The following is a 15,853-nucleotide window of genomic DNA, read 5'->3' on the forward strand; positions in this document are numbered from 1 at the left end:
TTACATATTACTATTTTATTATTTATGTAGAGTGACAATCATTTGCAAATCAATAGCAGTCGCGTTATTTTTCAATTCGATGAACGCACCTAGATATTCTCCAGCCAACATCTACCATCACCCAACCAACCTATGCCTAAATAGGAACTAACATCTAAATCCGCAAAACGCGGACCAACTTTGTTCAGCATGTGGTGCAAAGTTTATAGCATTGCCTGCTGCTCGATCTAACAACCTTATATTTACGGTTAACCCTCCTCCCAGAGAAATCAGAAAATGGAAAGTCACCTATAAAACTCCACCAACCGGCAAACGAACGAAACATTTTCGTGCTATCGAAAGAAAGGGACGCGACGGAAGTGTGGAGTCAGTCATATCGTTCCACGTTCGTTGTCCCAGTGGGTTAGCTGTTCCTGTTTCGAATTCCCACCGTAAACTTCAGTGTCTCCCCCTTTAGTGCCGTGTAACGGTCTTCCAATGTACTGGATAGAATCCAGAAGAATATGTCCATAGTGTTTATCAACGTCCATTTCTAACTAGTAGGGCACCACCACATGATAATCGTCCTTTCCATCTCCTATCCACGAATAGCCGTGAAAGCTAGCGCGACTGCTAGAGTCAAGTTACGAAATTGTATTATAAAATCATCAGCACCGACCGCCACCTACCTCACTCCGACTCCAGTCTGCATCCCCCTCAGAACCGGCAAATCCAAATCAACCGCGCGTGCCATCTGAACATTACACCACGCGTGAAATCCTTCTTCCTGCCGTGCTGGCTGCTTGCTCTGTATCTATCACTCATCGCCGCCGTCGTCAGCCTCATTCCGGTATTCCGAGCGGTACGGACCGGGCGTAGTGGAGGGTGAGCATGGTGTGAGGACCTTTTTGGCCTCTCCTACGTACGGGTCCTGCCTGATAATCGCTTTGGCACTCTCTCACGTAACATAAATTTTCTCTCGGTTGCGCGTGCCAATTTCTCATTTTTCTCTGTCTGACCGTCACACCAGCCATACAGCCACCCAACGAGTCGTGCGATTCGAAGGATATCCTGACTGCCGTTTGCCAGCCAGCCAACTAGAAGCGTGGCACAATAACAGACGGCAGTCTGTGGCACGACGTCGGAACGTTCGCACGCTTTCCTTCGAAGTTGTTAAATCGGTCGCGTAGTTTCACTCCTTTGAATCAGTCTGAGTATAAAACACGTGTGTGAATAACTGTTATCCTTGCCGTAAGAAAGGACTATGAACTGGTGTAAATTGTGGTCACCTTAAGGAAGTACAAACAAGATTTAGTGGTTTCTGTGTGTTACGTATCAGTGTAGCGGGCAGCTGAATCCCGGGATACCAAACCCTCACAAGGATACAAAATCAACAAAAAGCACAGGACATAGAGCTTACTCGTCGGTGTGAAAAAGGTAGATTTTCTTTAATCCTTCATTCCATTCCGAATGCCGTCACTCTGACATGTCGGTTCAATCCATAAAGAAGAATAGCAAAGCCAACCAGTAATCCTTCGGACCATAAAAAGAAAATGAGCGTAAAATCATAACCTTTCCGACACCCGTCACTCACATCGTAATCCTTGGCCCCGTCGGTTGGTGGCGGCACACTCCGCTCAAGTCCCAACCCGTGACCATGCTGACTGGTTGGCCATATCCGTTCGACCACTTGAAGCAATCAGTCACCGACCGCAACCCGCCCACACGTGAGCCTCTGTATAGTTTCCATTCGATTCCACCCACCACCCACTCTGACGGTGTTCTGTCTGTTGCCTTTAGTGGCTACCCTTCTGGGCGTCACTGGTAGCTAGCTAGCTAGCAGCCAGCAGTAATTCTTCTCGTTGACGACGGCAATGACTCGACCCACCAATATAAGCGCGGCAATCCAGTTCAGGCGAAATACATGAAATAAAATTTACAAGTTCATGGTTCGGTTATTTGTCATCTGCTCCTTCTGGTCTGACTCGAATAGGTCTGTGCTCGCTATGAACCGGGAGCATCGGTGTGCCAACGACCGTCATCGTCAAAGTTTTATTGCGGTGCTATGCTAACGATTTCGGCGATGGCATGATGATGCGTGATGGGAGTGTGTGCTGGGCGAACATCCCCACCCAAGGCAGCCCATTACTCGGGATACGTCGTGTGTACACTTACAGCAATGGATCGATGGGTGGGATGGTGTCGGCAGAGCCTTATGCTAAACAGAGAATCTTTTATGGCTCTTCTCACGCTAGTTGGAATTGCGACACGTAATTCTTGAGCTTGTCGGAGCGCGGACAATGGGTTCCGGCTCTTGGGGTGAAAAGGATATTCGGGTTTGTCTCCTCGGAATAGGAACAAATAGTTTCCTGTCGGTGAGTTTGCCGAGATCTGCTCGGAAATGTCGTCAAAAACCCTTCGACTTGGAATTTAGAAAATATTTTTGTTTTAAAAGTCAGAGTTGGTGGAATGTTTACTAATAAATAAAAATGAGAATGAAGAAGATGAAAAAATGTACAAATTGTCGGAGACTTAATTCGTACTATCCCCTATTAAATTGGTTACAAATTTTAAATTTGTTAAAAAAATATGTAAGGAATTGTATGAAATACGTCGCCGACAATTTGTTCCTTGCTTCATCTCAGTTGATCGTCATGATGTCATGATACATGTGATCTTCGTCCTTTCCGTATAAAGTGCAATACATAACAGCTTCACGTAACCAGAATCTTTCCCCCATTCAAAAGGTAAAATGGTAAAATAGTAATTTCTTGATGTAGCGATAGCTTTCATGTTCACGCGAATATATGTTATTTTGAGAAGTCAAAGTTAATTAGTACGGCGGCTTTATAAAAAGATGGTATTCAAGAATATAATATTAATGGTGATGATTCCATTAACATAATATTATTATCCATTCAGATCTGCTAGTTTAGACAGCGTTTTCCATCTTTGTTAAACGCATTTACTAAAACAGTTGAGTGAAAAGTGAATATGTTTATTGGGAACGAACCAATACAATTTAAACAAATTTATAGGCATTTCATCTTTTGTAGTCCAAGTAATTAAGGGGAAAGTAAGGTCAATTCGATAAAACAGACAATTTTTTCAAAAAAATGTCATGGCGATACAATGAAGGTTTGTACCTAAATTTAATCAATTTTCATATAATAAAGCCACAATCGAACAATATTTTCTCAAATTTACATTGCAAGGTATTGAAAATTGACAGTGAATCTCCAGAGGCGTCTCGCCGTAAGCTTGTTTTGCGGTGAACAACACAATTTTTTTAATTTTTCATGCCACTTTCAAACCAGTAAACTGATTTTAGCAGAAGTTAGTTTACATGTTGTAAAAATTATTGGGCGAGAAACTCGGAGCTTTTTAGACCATGGGGGTAAAATTTAAATTAAATCATTCTACAATTTATAGAAGAAAACACAACGTTTATGAATTCTCATAACAAAAATGGTAAAATCGTGATTAAAGTAACAAATAAAAGTGAAAAAAAGAACAGGTAAGTGTTTTGGAAAGCTTGAGGCTCCTATTTTATGGAATAATTTTTGTTTGGGTGAAAGCACACATATTTTCGAGACGCTCCCCACTTTTGTGCGAAATGAGCGTACGGGCTATTCGGACCCCCTATTCCATCAAACACCGTTCAGCAGCCGGCGGCTGCGCACTAGGGTGGGACAAAAATTAGATTCCAGCTCCGAGTAACTTTTTAGGTACCATTTGGGTCCTAGAACAACTGTGCAAATTCTTAGCTCGATCGGTGAAACTATATTTTTGCGCCCACTGTTCAAAGTTTACATGGGATTTTGTATGGGAAAATTAACTTTTACAAAATAATTCCTCCAGGTGTCGCCCATTACTTCCTAAAAATAAATCGTTGTGTGACTTTTATAGGAAAATTAACAAAGAAACAAAGTCTCGAAAACCACAAAACGATCTGACGCTTGAGAAAAAAGTTATTAAGCAGAAACCGATTGATGCTCTGACGATAGATAAAATATTCGTTTTTTCTAGCACCACTGCTGTTGGTTGTCCAACTATACGCAATTTTGTTTTAATCCTCTCTTAATGTGTCTAAATCGTTTATGTACACTATTTGGCCACTTCACAAGGTTTTGAGCGATAAATTGAGGCTTCTTTTGTACATAATAAGAGAAAGTTAAAAAAATTGTATATAATTAGACCGTCAGAAGCAGTGATGCTATGAAAAGTGAAATTTTCATTACTCTTCAGGGCATCAATCGGTTTTTGCTTAATAACTTTTTTCACAAGCATCAGGTCGTTTTGCAGTCTTCTAGACTTTGTTTTCTTGGCAAATTTCCAATAAAAATCAGATATCTATTTATTTTTAGGAGGTAACGGGCGACTCTCAGAAGAAATAATTTGCAAAAGACAATTTTCCCATACGAAATCCCATGTAAACTTTAAACCGTGGGCGCAAAAATATAGTTTCACCGATCGAGCTAAAAATTTGCAGAGTTGTTCTGAGAGCTAAATGGAACCTAAAAAGTTACTCGGAGCCAAATTTAATTTTTTTCATATAACCATGTCCCACTCTACTGCGCACACGTTTGCACACACCACATCAAATAAAATACATAATATGTCCATCGACAGCTTTAACTACAAAGATTAATTTTTTAACACAATTTATTTTTTTATTGCTTCTTAAGAAGTTTCTCCAATAAAGATGTCAAGATGTCAATTACAATAATTCCATTGAAAAAATATTGACCTGAAATGAGGGAAAAACGTTAAGTTTTTCAATCCGCCGCCTAGTGCTGCTATGGAATGGTGCAAATGAATTTTTAGCTCTGGTGGTTATCTGGATAATAATGTGAAGAAGAACTGTGCAAAATTTAAAAATGAAAAGAACTGCGCAAAATTTAAAAATGTTTGGTCCAGAAGATTTCGAGTTAAGGTGTACCGTAAAACGGGAGAACATTGATTAGTTTTTCTAAAGTTTTCAAATGGCTTTCTTTGAATCAAGTATATGTAACTGATTGCATTTTTTAAACAAGTACTGGTACCGTCATCGGGGGTTACTTTGCGCCACGGGGGCTACTTTACGCCAAAATTAAAGAATGATACTTGAGTTTCTAGTTTAAATTTATCATTATATTTTGACAAAAGCAAAACATAGTATTATTCACAGGTTCAACACAAAAACAAAAAAAAAATGGATATAGGTTTAAGAAAATGCTTGCAAGTAATCATAGAAGGCGATGAAACTGAAATATAAAATATACTCAAAACATTGTAGCTTAAATTCTATTGGGAAAGTGCGATATAATAGTCAAAATATTAGATAAGAGGATATAGATTACGTGAAATTAACCTGGCAATGTAAAACAATTATTTGTGTTTGTACTTTTTATCCGTATTTCTGTTTGTTTGGTAATTGGTGACCATATGTCCATTTTATCTAAAATTGGGGCTACTTTACTTAAGTCTATATTACACAATCTGCATATTTGATCTAAAATTTACTCTTATTTTAGGATTTGATTCTAATTCAAAGTAGATTTTTATTAGCGTACTACTTTGACTGTTTTGAAAAAAAAAGTAGTAATCGATAATTTGCAAGCTGGGTAGTGTAATTGCAATGACGCAAACATATAGTAACGCTATCGTTTCTAGACATATTTAAACTATGTGTATTGAAAAAAAAATGTTGTGGAATGACAGAAACAGCAGCGGGAAATAGTTCTGCAGTGAGGCGAATGACTTTATGGTTAAAACCTTGCTAAACAAAAAGGTACTCAGTATATTGGAAATGGATATCTCATTAAAGATGGATGAACTGACCTTAACATTAAATATAACAATATTATTCGCATTTACGGTTTCTAAGGAACTAATCAGTTCAGTTGAAACTGATTGATTTCAATAATATACAAGGGATTGTTTGAACAGATTGAAATGACACAGAAAGGTGGGTCATTTTCAATTAAAATTTGTGTTCATAAAAGATACATTAAATGACAAAATAATCGTTGCCGATGGATGCTGTTTTTTGTTTCGATGATTTTGGTTTGTTTTTTGTTTTGATGATTTTGTTAGAGGAAATCATCTTATCCAACGTTACTGAAAAAAAGTCGCATTTGATCAAGGTTACCTCGGTGATCAAAGATACCCCGTCCTACGGCACAGGTATTATGTTGTTAGTGCATTGCACCATGGGCCACAAATCGATTTTTTGATTGAAATCCAGCACTCGTAAACCGTAAGTACTAGACCTTCAGTGTCTTCGGAACAAATTCATTTTAATGTAAACTAAATTAAGGTGGTCTTCTCAGTTTCTTAAAAAAATAATTATCTCCTGAACGATAGCAGAACACAACCTTATAAAAATGCAGAGACATTATTTTTGACTAACTTTGTTGAAAATATCATAAGCCTATCTGTAACGGTTTTTCTTTTGCAGCGATTTCCCATATTTCGTTTAGGAGAACTTCACAAAAACAGTTTTCTTTCATATAACATCTTTGAAGTTAATTTCTCGTAAATATCGATTTCAGACAACAGTTAGCTCTTGAAGTCTACAACCTATACTAGTTCACTTGAAAAGTACAAAATCACTGTCGTACCGTGTAATTTGTGGACAGCGAAGCCCGTATATCGGTATATTGAAGATTAGAAGTCGGTTAAGGGACTTCTAATTTCAAAAAATCGAAAAAGCAATTATTGAATATTGTGAAAGTACATACTTTTGAAAATATCTGTGCGCATTTTCATCCAGATCGGAGTACCAGATTTCTAACTAGAGCCGTTCGCAACGCGTTGGTTCGTCCGCGAAAGAAGTGAACACAAATCTTTAAGCGAAATTTTCTCGGAACTAAGTTTTTTGAAAAGTACCGTTGCGGTTAACGTGATATCTCAAAAACTATTCATCCGATTAAACTTTTTTAAAAATTGTTTGTATTTACATTCTCGTGTACTTGACCGGTTCCTTTTTCATCCAAAAATTTACGATTCTTTGCAGTGAATTTTTGTTTAAAATTTTAAACACCATAACACTCAATTTTTTGGCCAACATGTTTTTTGTAGGAATTTTTTTTTTTGGCAAGCCGATCCGATCAAGTACACCACAATATATTTTTCTTCAATAGTCTTTTCTCTTTTTTGATTTCAGTTGAGTGGTTCGGCTTGGAGAGCGTTCACCGCAAGCCTCTGCTAAAAACACGCTTTGGGGGATAGGCCATAACTCCGCAAACATTGAATTATTTTTTTAATTCAATTTCTTCGAACTTCGATAGTATTACCAACGAACTGTCTTTCGCTTTTTCATATAAAATTTGCATAAAACACTTTTACAAAATCACGAACTTAGCTCACTCTTTATAACTTTATAAGGAAAATGCAGCAGGGTCCGCTTTAACGATGACGCCTTGGACGTGAAAGACAACAGAGAATTAAATGACCAGTGTTGCGCAGTAGGCGAGTAAATGTTTCCCCACCGCGAAAGAAGATCTCCGCGCACAATGGGAAGTTGCGTGCACGATATCCGACGAATGATCAATAGTATTTGTTTTTATTTTCATTTTTTGCCTTTCTCATATAGAAAGGTTATGCAATCACTCTGAAAAATGTCAACCTAATCCCGGCCCGGAGGGCCGAGTGTCATATCCCATTCGACTCAGTTCGTCGAGATCGGAAAAAGTCTGTATGTGTGTGTGTATGTGTGTGTGTGTATGTGTGTGTATGTGTATGTATGTATGTGCGTATGTGTCATATAATGTCACTCATTTTTCTCAGAGATGGCTGGACCGATTTGCCTGAACTTAGTCTCAAATGAAAGGTGCAGCCTTCCCATCGGCTGCTATTGAATTTTGGATCGATCGGAATTCTGGTTCCGGAATTACGGGTTTCAGAGGTTATAAACTATAGGAAAAATTAAAAATGGAATTTTTATTTTTGATACTAAATGTGTTCAAGGTGCATGAAACGTCGAGATTTGATGCAAACTCGAAAAAAAAATTTGACGACGATTCACTTTTTTGGATTTTGGCATATTTTTGCCTTTCTCATATAGAAAGGTTATGCAATCTCTCTGAAAAACGTCAACCTAATCCCAGCCCATCATCTTTAAACCACCACTATATCACAAAGCATAACAATTTAAGCTGGGGAGTCGTTCTTTCATGGGACTTTCGCCCTCCTCACATACCCACCACCGCATGACAAAATGAGTTAGCAAGCAGATAACATTGATCTAATGCTGATTAGGCTAATGGAGTATGATATTTTTTTGTTTCAAGTGTTTCACCGTCAACACGTAGCTCATCAAGTTCGTGGCTGGCATGCCATTGTGTATAAGTGCAAAGTGTACTAAGAATGTAATGGACATTTCCACAATTATGTTGAACATAAAAAGCCTTCGTGCCATAGTTTAGAGAAATGAGAAAGGCACAATTGCACCGCAAGGTGGATTAAAACAGGTTTTACATATTGTAAACATATCAAAGATCCACGGCTCTATTAGACTACCGCTATGAACCGTCTCCAGTAAATGCATTAAAATGTTAGATAAATATGTTTTCCGCGACTACACACTCAGTTCGGCTCGGTAATTTCCCAACAGCTGTGTAGTCAGCAAATTTAGAAACTGATATCTCAGTAAAGTGAGATTAGTTTGCTGATTTTCGGTGCAAAAACATCCGAGTCCCAGCACTCAAACGTCACTTTTACTGAGATATCAGAAAAAATGTTTGCTGAATTGCAGCTGTTGAGATTTCGGTAAATAAGGCAAAAAAGGTGAGATTCAGCAGAAAAAAATTAAGTGTGTATTTCATATTTAAGCTTTTCTTATATCATTGCAATTTATTTCTCAAGATTAAATGAAAAAATATGCTGAATAATGATATACGATTAGATAAAAATAAGCAAGTCACATTTAAAAAAGACGCTTTGTCTCGTAATGTATGGTACCTAGAAAATTGTACATTCAGAAAATATATTTATAATAACACGACGTACAATTTTGCCACATACGCTGTCTTTCTATGTAGTTGTTTACTTAGTCTTCGAGTACACGATCACTCGAAAAAGAAAAGATCTTGTTTAGTTTTTTGTTCTTTCTAAACTATGGGTAGCCGGCTACCGAGAGTATCCTATGTTTCCTAAACAAAATCAATTTGAACACCACACACCCGACCGTGGGAGTATTGCCTAGAAAAACTAATGTTATCTGCGTAAAAGGGCCGGATCACTATCTCTTGTAACGGTATTCGCTACTTCTTCTATACGATATATTTATTTGGCTGAACATTACCGAGTCATAACACGTTATACAGACAAAGAGTTATGATAGCGCGAGATGTTATAAATCAAGGTATATATTTCGTATTTTACGCATCGGATGTTTTATAAAATACACGTATACGAGCGATAATAACGACCATTGAAGAGAAATACAAAGAATTGTTAACCTGATACACGGGCTGGTTAGCAATAACGGAACTTGAAATTAGGCAGAAGGCTGATAGCACCCAGTCGTCGCCGGTCTAAGGATCAAATGTCATCAATAGACTTAGATTCGCGTGGAGGTATGAGATAGGAGACTTGTGAGAACTAAAGAGATTAAAAAACAAAGAAACGACATGCTCCGTCCTGAGTCCGAACTCAGCTTTAAGCTTCTACAGCTGAATTGAAACTCCAAACGGAACATGGCGTCTCCTTGCCATTCCAATCCCTTTAGTGAATCCTATGTTATCTCACCGTTTAAGGACCGCTAATTGTCACATATTACAATTCTGACAAATATCGAATGTAGTTGAAGAAATTATTTATACAACGCTATCATTATCTCAATTTTTGAGGTTTTTCAACTTAGTCCGGTCTGACTTGACACCGACCCTATGTTATTGACATGAATAAAAAAATGACTGTAAAGCTCGCTGTTTTGCAGTAAATTCTAACTGTGATAATAGGTACGTAAATCCAAATTCAGTTTTGGAAATCACACCAAAATAGCGTTTTTGTAAATCTCCGTCTGCTAGGGCTAACAAACAGTGCAACCAATACTAATAGACATGAAAGTTCAACTAATAACCTGACCAGACAAAATAACAAATAGACTATATTTTTAGATGCACGACAAACTGCAATCGCAGTAAAAAGTCATGACAGCAATTTACGGTCACAGTACTGTTTAGTTCGCTCTTCCAATATTCAAAAACCTGTATAATAATTCGCTTACGAAAAAAAAACATTTGAGATCAATTCATCGGCCTCGAACTCTGTCGAAAAAATGTATACATGCGGCAGGAGAATGTAAGATTTGTTTTTATGTTGACTAGCAATTAGATCTTGGTTAAGTAAAACAACGGACTTGGCATTACATCTCAACATTTAACTAGACAATTTATTTTGGCATACATTACATCCATCTGTTCTACGACACTAAAAATCTTTTTTCTTGTCAGTATACTCCACATACTTGTAGGTTATTAGGAATAGTTAAATACAATAACGACACATATGTAAACGAAAATTTCAATTTTGTGGCTAAATAGTTTGAATTTGGACAATGAACTGGTTGTCTTACTTAACATGATAAAAATGTGACAACTTTAGTTTTTTTTAAGCTAGGAAAAGGACACGAAATACTCCGTAATTACAGCCATCTAATATCAAGAGCGAACATTACGATCAAACCCACCAGCTAGAATTAGAAAATCATTGGCAGCACGTGTACCATCAAATTTCCACCAGCGGTAGCACCACTGTTACTCACCAGGCAGCTGGCCCGGTGACCACGGCCGCACGGAGCAGCAGCACTCAACGAAGAAAAATGACAAATAGGTGCCTTTCTGGTCGGAAAAACTCCTGCGGCAATTTTCGCTTCCCTTTCCACCGGCCCACTTTTTCAATCGACGAGTGGGACGCCCGTCCACGCCTCGACACCACGGATAGAATGCACGTGCACATGTATAAGCTGAGCGGGGTGGTAGCTTGGTGTACCAACAGCCAGAACCCAGAACGCAAACAGTCAGACAGACAAACCGACAGAGGCAGAACACCAGTTAGAGGAGATGGGGACTGAAGGTAGGGAGTCAGAACCAGTGAAAAACTGTGCAGAAGGAAAAAAAGCTATGGATGGTACCGTCGATGGATGTGCGTTTGTAATTAGAACAAATAATGAAGAGCAGAATTTATTAAATTAATTGTTCCAAAATAGTTTTTCAATTACCAGATCTTTTTAACAACACGTCATGCTCCTGTCCAAATAACTGTCAAAAAATTGAACAAATTTATAAAAAGAAATCAGATGTGATCGTTAGACTAGTGCAATCACAGTTTTGAGGCGATTGGTGGCTGTGATAATATGGTAAAAGTCACTTTTTTAAATCTTTAAATAAATCGATCTCTTAAAATCAGGCATTGTAACTCTCTCTCACTCATGCGAGAAGAAGCTTATCCGATGTCCATTTTTTCCGAGATAAGATGAGTCGCAAAATTCTCCGTCTCCACAAATAGCGTGAGGAATAATGATCCGGATAAAATTTATTTGGTTTTTTCCTTCTCATCGGATAAGGTGATAATATTTTAATTTCGTGGAAATCAATAAAAGTGTCAAAATATACACTCAATTCTAAAGAAAAGCAGCAAAGAAGTAGGATAGACTTGTTTTTTCGTGTTTTGGAGCAACGACAGCAAGGCAGCAAGCGCAAAAAGGATACCGTGTTAAACTCATTTGCTCATTCTCCGGCGCTTTTATTTATCCGGAGAAATAATACGTTGCATTTATCCGGAGAAGTTGTGTGAGTGCCAATAACTTTTCTTGTGAAAATGTGAGTTTTTATTGTCGCAGTAGCAAATTATCCGGACGCAGTTTCTCATACGAGCGATAAATGCAATCCCTGACCTTAAATATATAATGCTAATCTATAGCACCGTCGAGCATTGTATTATGTAAACCTTGATCTGAACAGCAAAATAATCGAATTATTAAATCTTTTTCACTGTAACAAGGGTTATATTTCAGCGCAGATTCTATCAGATAATATCGAAAATAACGAAACTGAGAAGCACCAGCGGCTGCTCGTTCAGTGAACTATGTACGTCGCTATGTACAATGTTAAGCAAAGGGCATAAGCATAATACATTACTCTGTGATCATATGAAGCAACAAGCCTGGGAATAACATGTTGGTCTACAATGTGCAATCTGTATAGATCCCTGCATTCTGATCAATACTGACGTCGGTCACATCCGAATACAGATTTGCTAGGGATATGTTAGTTCGATCCATAATACAGCATTAGGTCTTTTTTTCCGTTTTTATTACAATTAAGTTAATGTTTAACTGTTGTAACGGCATTTAATTAGCAAGAGACTGGTAGGTGGAGTATATTTTTCAATATTAAGAGCCATAATACTCAAGGAAGAGCAAGGAGTTGAAGGAAGAAAGCTTAGAAAAGCGTGAAATAGGGTCATATAAGCAAGCATAGAGTTTTCCGACGACTTAACCCTTTGTCTTCTACCGCAGGAGTTAGGATATTTTGGCATTTGATATGCGAATCACCTAAGTCTACTGCAGGTCGGGACGAGCGTAGAGTAACTTTGTACTTTATGCTGTCAGATCTGACAAAAATTAGGTCACGGAAAACTTCCACATTAAGCAATTAGCGAGGATGAAACTCTTATATGAGCTAGTTTATTTGTTTTTCTAAACATTCTTCCTTCAACTCCTTACTCTTTCTTGAGTACTATGGCTCTTAATATTGAAAATATACTCCACCTACCAGTCCCTTGCTAATTAAATGCCGTTACAAGAGTTAGAGACCGTTGTTTGTTAGTATTCTCAACAATTGGGATATCATGTATGTATTGATCTGAGCAACCGGAATCCAAGAATATTTAAGATAACACTGTTCAGCAAAAAAAAACTGTTTTACGGAAAATAAAAATGGCAAAAATCGGCGGTGTCCATTTTTCTCAATTACGCTACGATTAGTTTTTATGAACATTTTAAAAATAGTTATATTATCAATTATAAAAATAGCCACCCAGTGAAATTAAAAATCAAGAAAAAAAATGAAAAGCGCGTGGGTATTTATGGTAAACATTTTAGTATTGAATCTAATGGTGTATTCTGATACAAGCATGTACACGTCGTCGAGGATTGCCATGTTAAAATCACAATCCTTATCATATAGGCGATCACAAGATCGAAATAGGACTACACGATCTCCTCGAGTTCATTACAACCAGCATGTAAGATAGAATCTATGCGGGTAAACTTCTAACCTGAACCTGTTATACCGAATGGGAGAAGTTATCTATTTACGCTGTGTACATATGGAGGACAGATCTATACGTGCCAGTTCTGTAACAGGACGGCATACTACGGAAACGAATGCCGGAACAATAAACCTGTTTTCGAACACTGTGCTGCGCCTACTAATGGGTGTTCAATAAAAAATGAGAATGATTTTAATACCTTTCTGTAATTAAAGTAAAGAGCGTAAATTTTTCTCTCTCTCCAAAAGAATTGCTCTCTGGACTCCCTAGAAATGGGTGGCATGTTTCTTTTTGCTCGGGTGCTGTCAGTTCAATCGAAGATGGCGTCGAAACAGCAAGCACTCCGCTAGCGTGTTGTACGGTTTTACGAAACGTATGGTCATCGTGGAGAAAAAGTTTACGGTAGACCACTTTCGAGACGAAAACTGTGCTTGTGAGTACAGTTTACCGGATCCTGAAATCCCTGAGCGTAAAGGCCTATTTACACCCTCGGTGAAAATGAACGTGAACTCGATGCGAACCAAATTGTATTTTTCCAATATCTCACTTATAAGTGCATAGAAATTGATGAAAATGGAACTAAACGATAATAATATACATTAATATACTTAGCGAATCCATGCATAATTATTCGATATAATTGAACCAATGTAATAATATTCGTATTCCCCGATCATTTTAAATATTCCACGGTGAAATATGTTCGCAGTGGATATTTCACTTGTTCACCAGGAGTGTTAAATGGGGTGATGGACGGAATTGATGCGGAGTGGTGAATATAAGTGTCATCGCTGTTGCATTCTGACAAACTGTAAACTGCCAGTTGAGCGTGAAATCGTAGTTCGCTGATGAAACTGTTCACGACGTCCTCCGCCGTGAACAATGGAAGGTATTCAACACATGTTCACGTTCATTTTCACCGGGAGTCTAAATAGTGCTTAAAGCGGAAGGCCGGTAGCGGCCATTCGGTGAAGATAATGACGAAGAAGAAGGAAACGTTGAAAAAGCTGTTCGACAACAAGGACGGAACAAGTTTGCGTGACGCTGGCCGAAAATGTCACTGCTCCCATACCATCACCGAACCCTCAAAGATGGAGGACATTATCTGTCACGGACATAGTACACGGACGAGCAGATAGCGATGGTGAAATCGCAGTGCCGGTGGATTACGAAGAACTACCGCGCCGTTCTTAAAGGAATGGGAAGTACATCTTGTGGCCGGACAAAGCGTTTTTTTCTTAGGCCAAGAAGAGGCTGGAGTATCTTGAACAGAAAAAGTCACCGTACGTGCCGGAAGAAAGGCCAACCAGCTTGCTCCAGTGACGTCCCATTGAGGATTTTTTCGGCTCCCTCAGTGCCCTAGTGTACAAAAATAATTGGCGGGCCAAAGATACGAAGCAGTTGACCACCACGATCCGGAATTGTTTCCGAAAGATGGACGTCAGTACCGTCCAGCGCTCTTGTGAGAGCATCGCGACTATGTTGTATCTTGCGGCTGACGTTTTTTTTAATGAACATTATATTTTTAATGAAAAATGCTGACTTCATTGAAAATTTTCGTTTTGTTTTTTAACTACATGACTGAAAAAAATCTCATTTTTTATTGAACACCCATTACCTCTAAACCAATAGCCAGTGCAGCCTACGATGAAACAAATAAGGATACATGATCACGGATAAGGATCACGACCCTTAAGTCCAGTCCAAATAAAAACCCGAGGGAGACCGGATTAATTTACCCATAAGCAGTAGAACTTTGGCAATGCAGTTAATGGATCTCCACCAAGAATGCAGTAACAAGTCGCTTACGCAAGGTCCGGTGGGCACCTAAGAATTTTTAATTTATTTTTATTTACATAGCGCAATTATTATACTGACGACTCAGTCATACCTTGAGGTATTATGAAGGAGCATTTCGATGGGCATGTAATGAAAGTAATAGTATCGGTAGGAATACAATTGTGATGAATAATGTCAAATAGACTGAAAAACTTTTTAGTTCCACTATCACTTTCATCTGCGACAGATACGCTTATTTCACATACTACTTATGCTACGTACGTACCACATTAGTGGCATATTTTTTTCTAGAGGTATTTTAATACAATATTCAATAAATTAAATAAAAAAAGGAAATAAACCCCAAAATTACATCAAATACTCTAGTTGCCTGAGCATATTCAGCAGCTCACACTCATACGAAAAACTACCTAAAATTGAGTTATTTAAGGTAAACTGCGTTGAAGATAGTTTCCATTTAACCACGGAACAATTTGAGTTAAATTAACCCTATTTTGTGTAGCTTAAACAACTCTAAAGTACCGACCTCAATGGAAGAGCGATGAATCTCTCGTCTTGTTTTTGAGAACACTAATAGGGGAGAATAGAACGCAAGACTCAAAAGTACACTTAATTTACGCTGAAAGAACCAATTCTTCGAGTTGTTTCATTTCAATTTGAATTGGCTAGAGATTAATGAGTAGGGAAAATTAAATACTTTGGAGCTATAGTACTCAAGTGATAGCAAGTATGTGAAATATCTATACAGATCGGAAAACTAGAAGTGGAGTGGTCATTGGAAATAGACTTAAAATCTTACGGGCTAATCTTT

General features: G+C 38.0%; 1 protein-coding gene across 1 annotated transcript in view; it reads left to right on the forward strand.

Annotated features, from left to right (window-relative positions):
• The first annotated feature begins 1,118 nt into the window (after window positions 1–1,118).
• LOC131682023 (uncharacterized) overlaps window positions 1,119–15,853 on the forward strand; it is a 29,671-nt gene continuing 14,936 nt past the window's right edge. The window contains exon 1 of the mRNA XM_058963176.1: window positions 1,119–1,416. The gene's annotated coding sequence lies outside the window, so the exon portion shown is untranslated. The remainder of the gene's footprint in view (window positions 1,417–15,853) is intronic.

Source organism: Topomyia yanbarensis, chromosome 2 (genome assembly GCF_030247195.1).
Source record: "Topomyia yanbarensis strain Yona2022 chromosome 2, ASM3024719v1, whole genome shotgun sequence".
NCBI classification, from domain to species: Eukaryota; Metazoa; Arthropoda; class Insecta; order Diptera; family Culicidae; genus Topomyia; species Topomyia yanbarensis.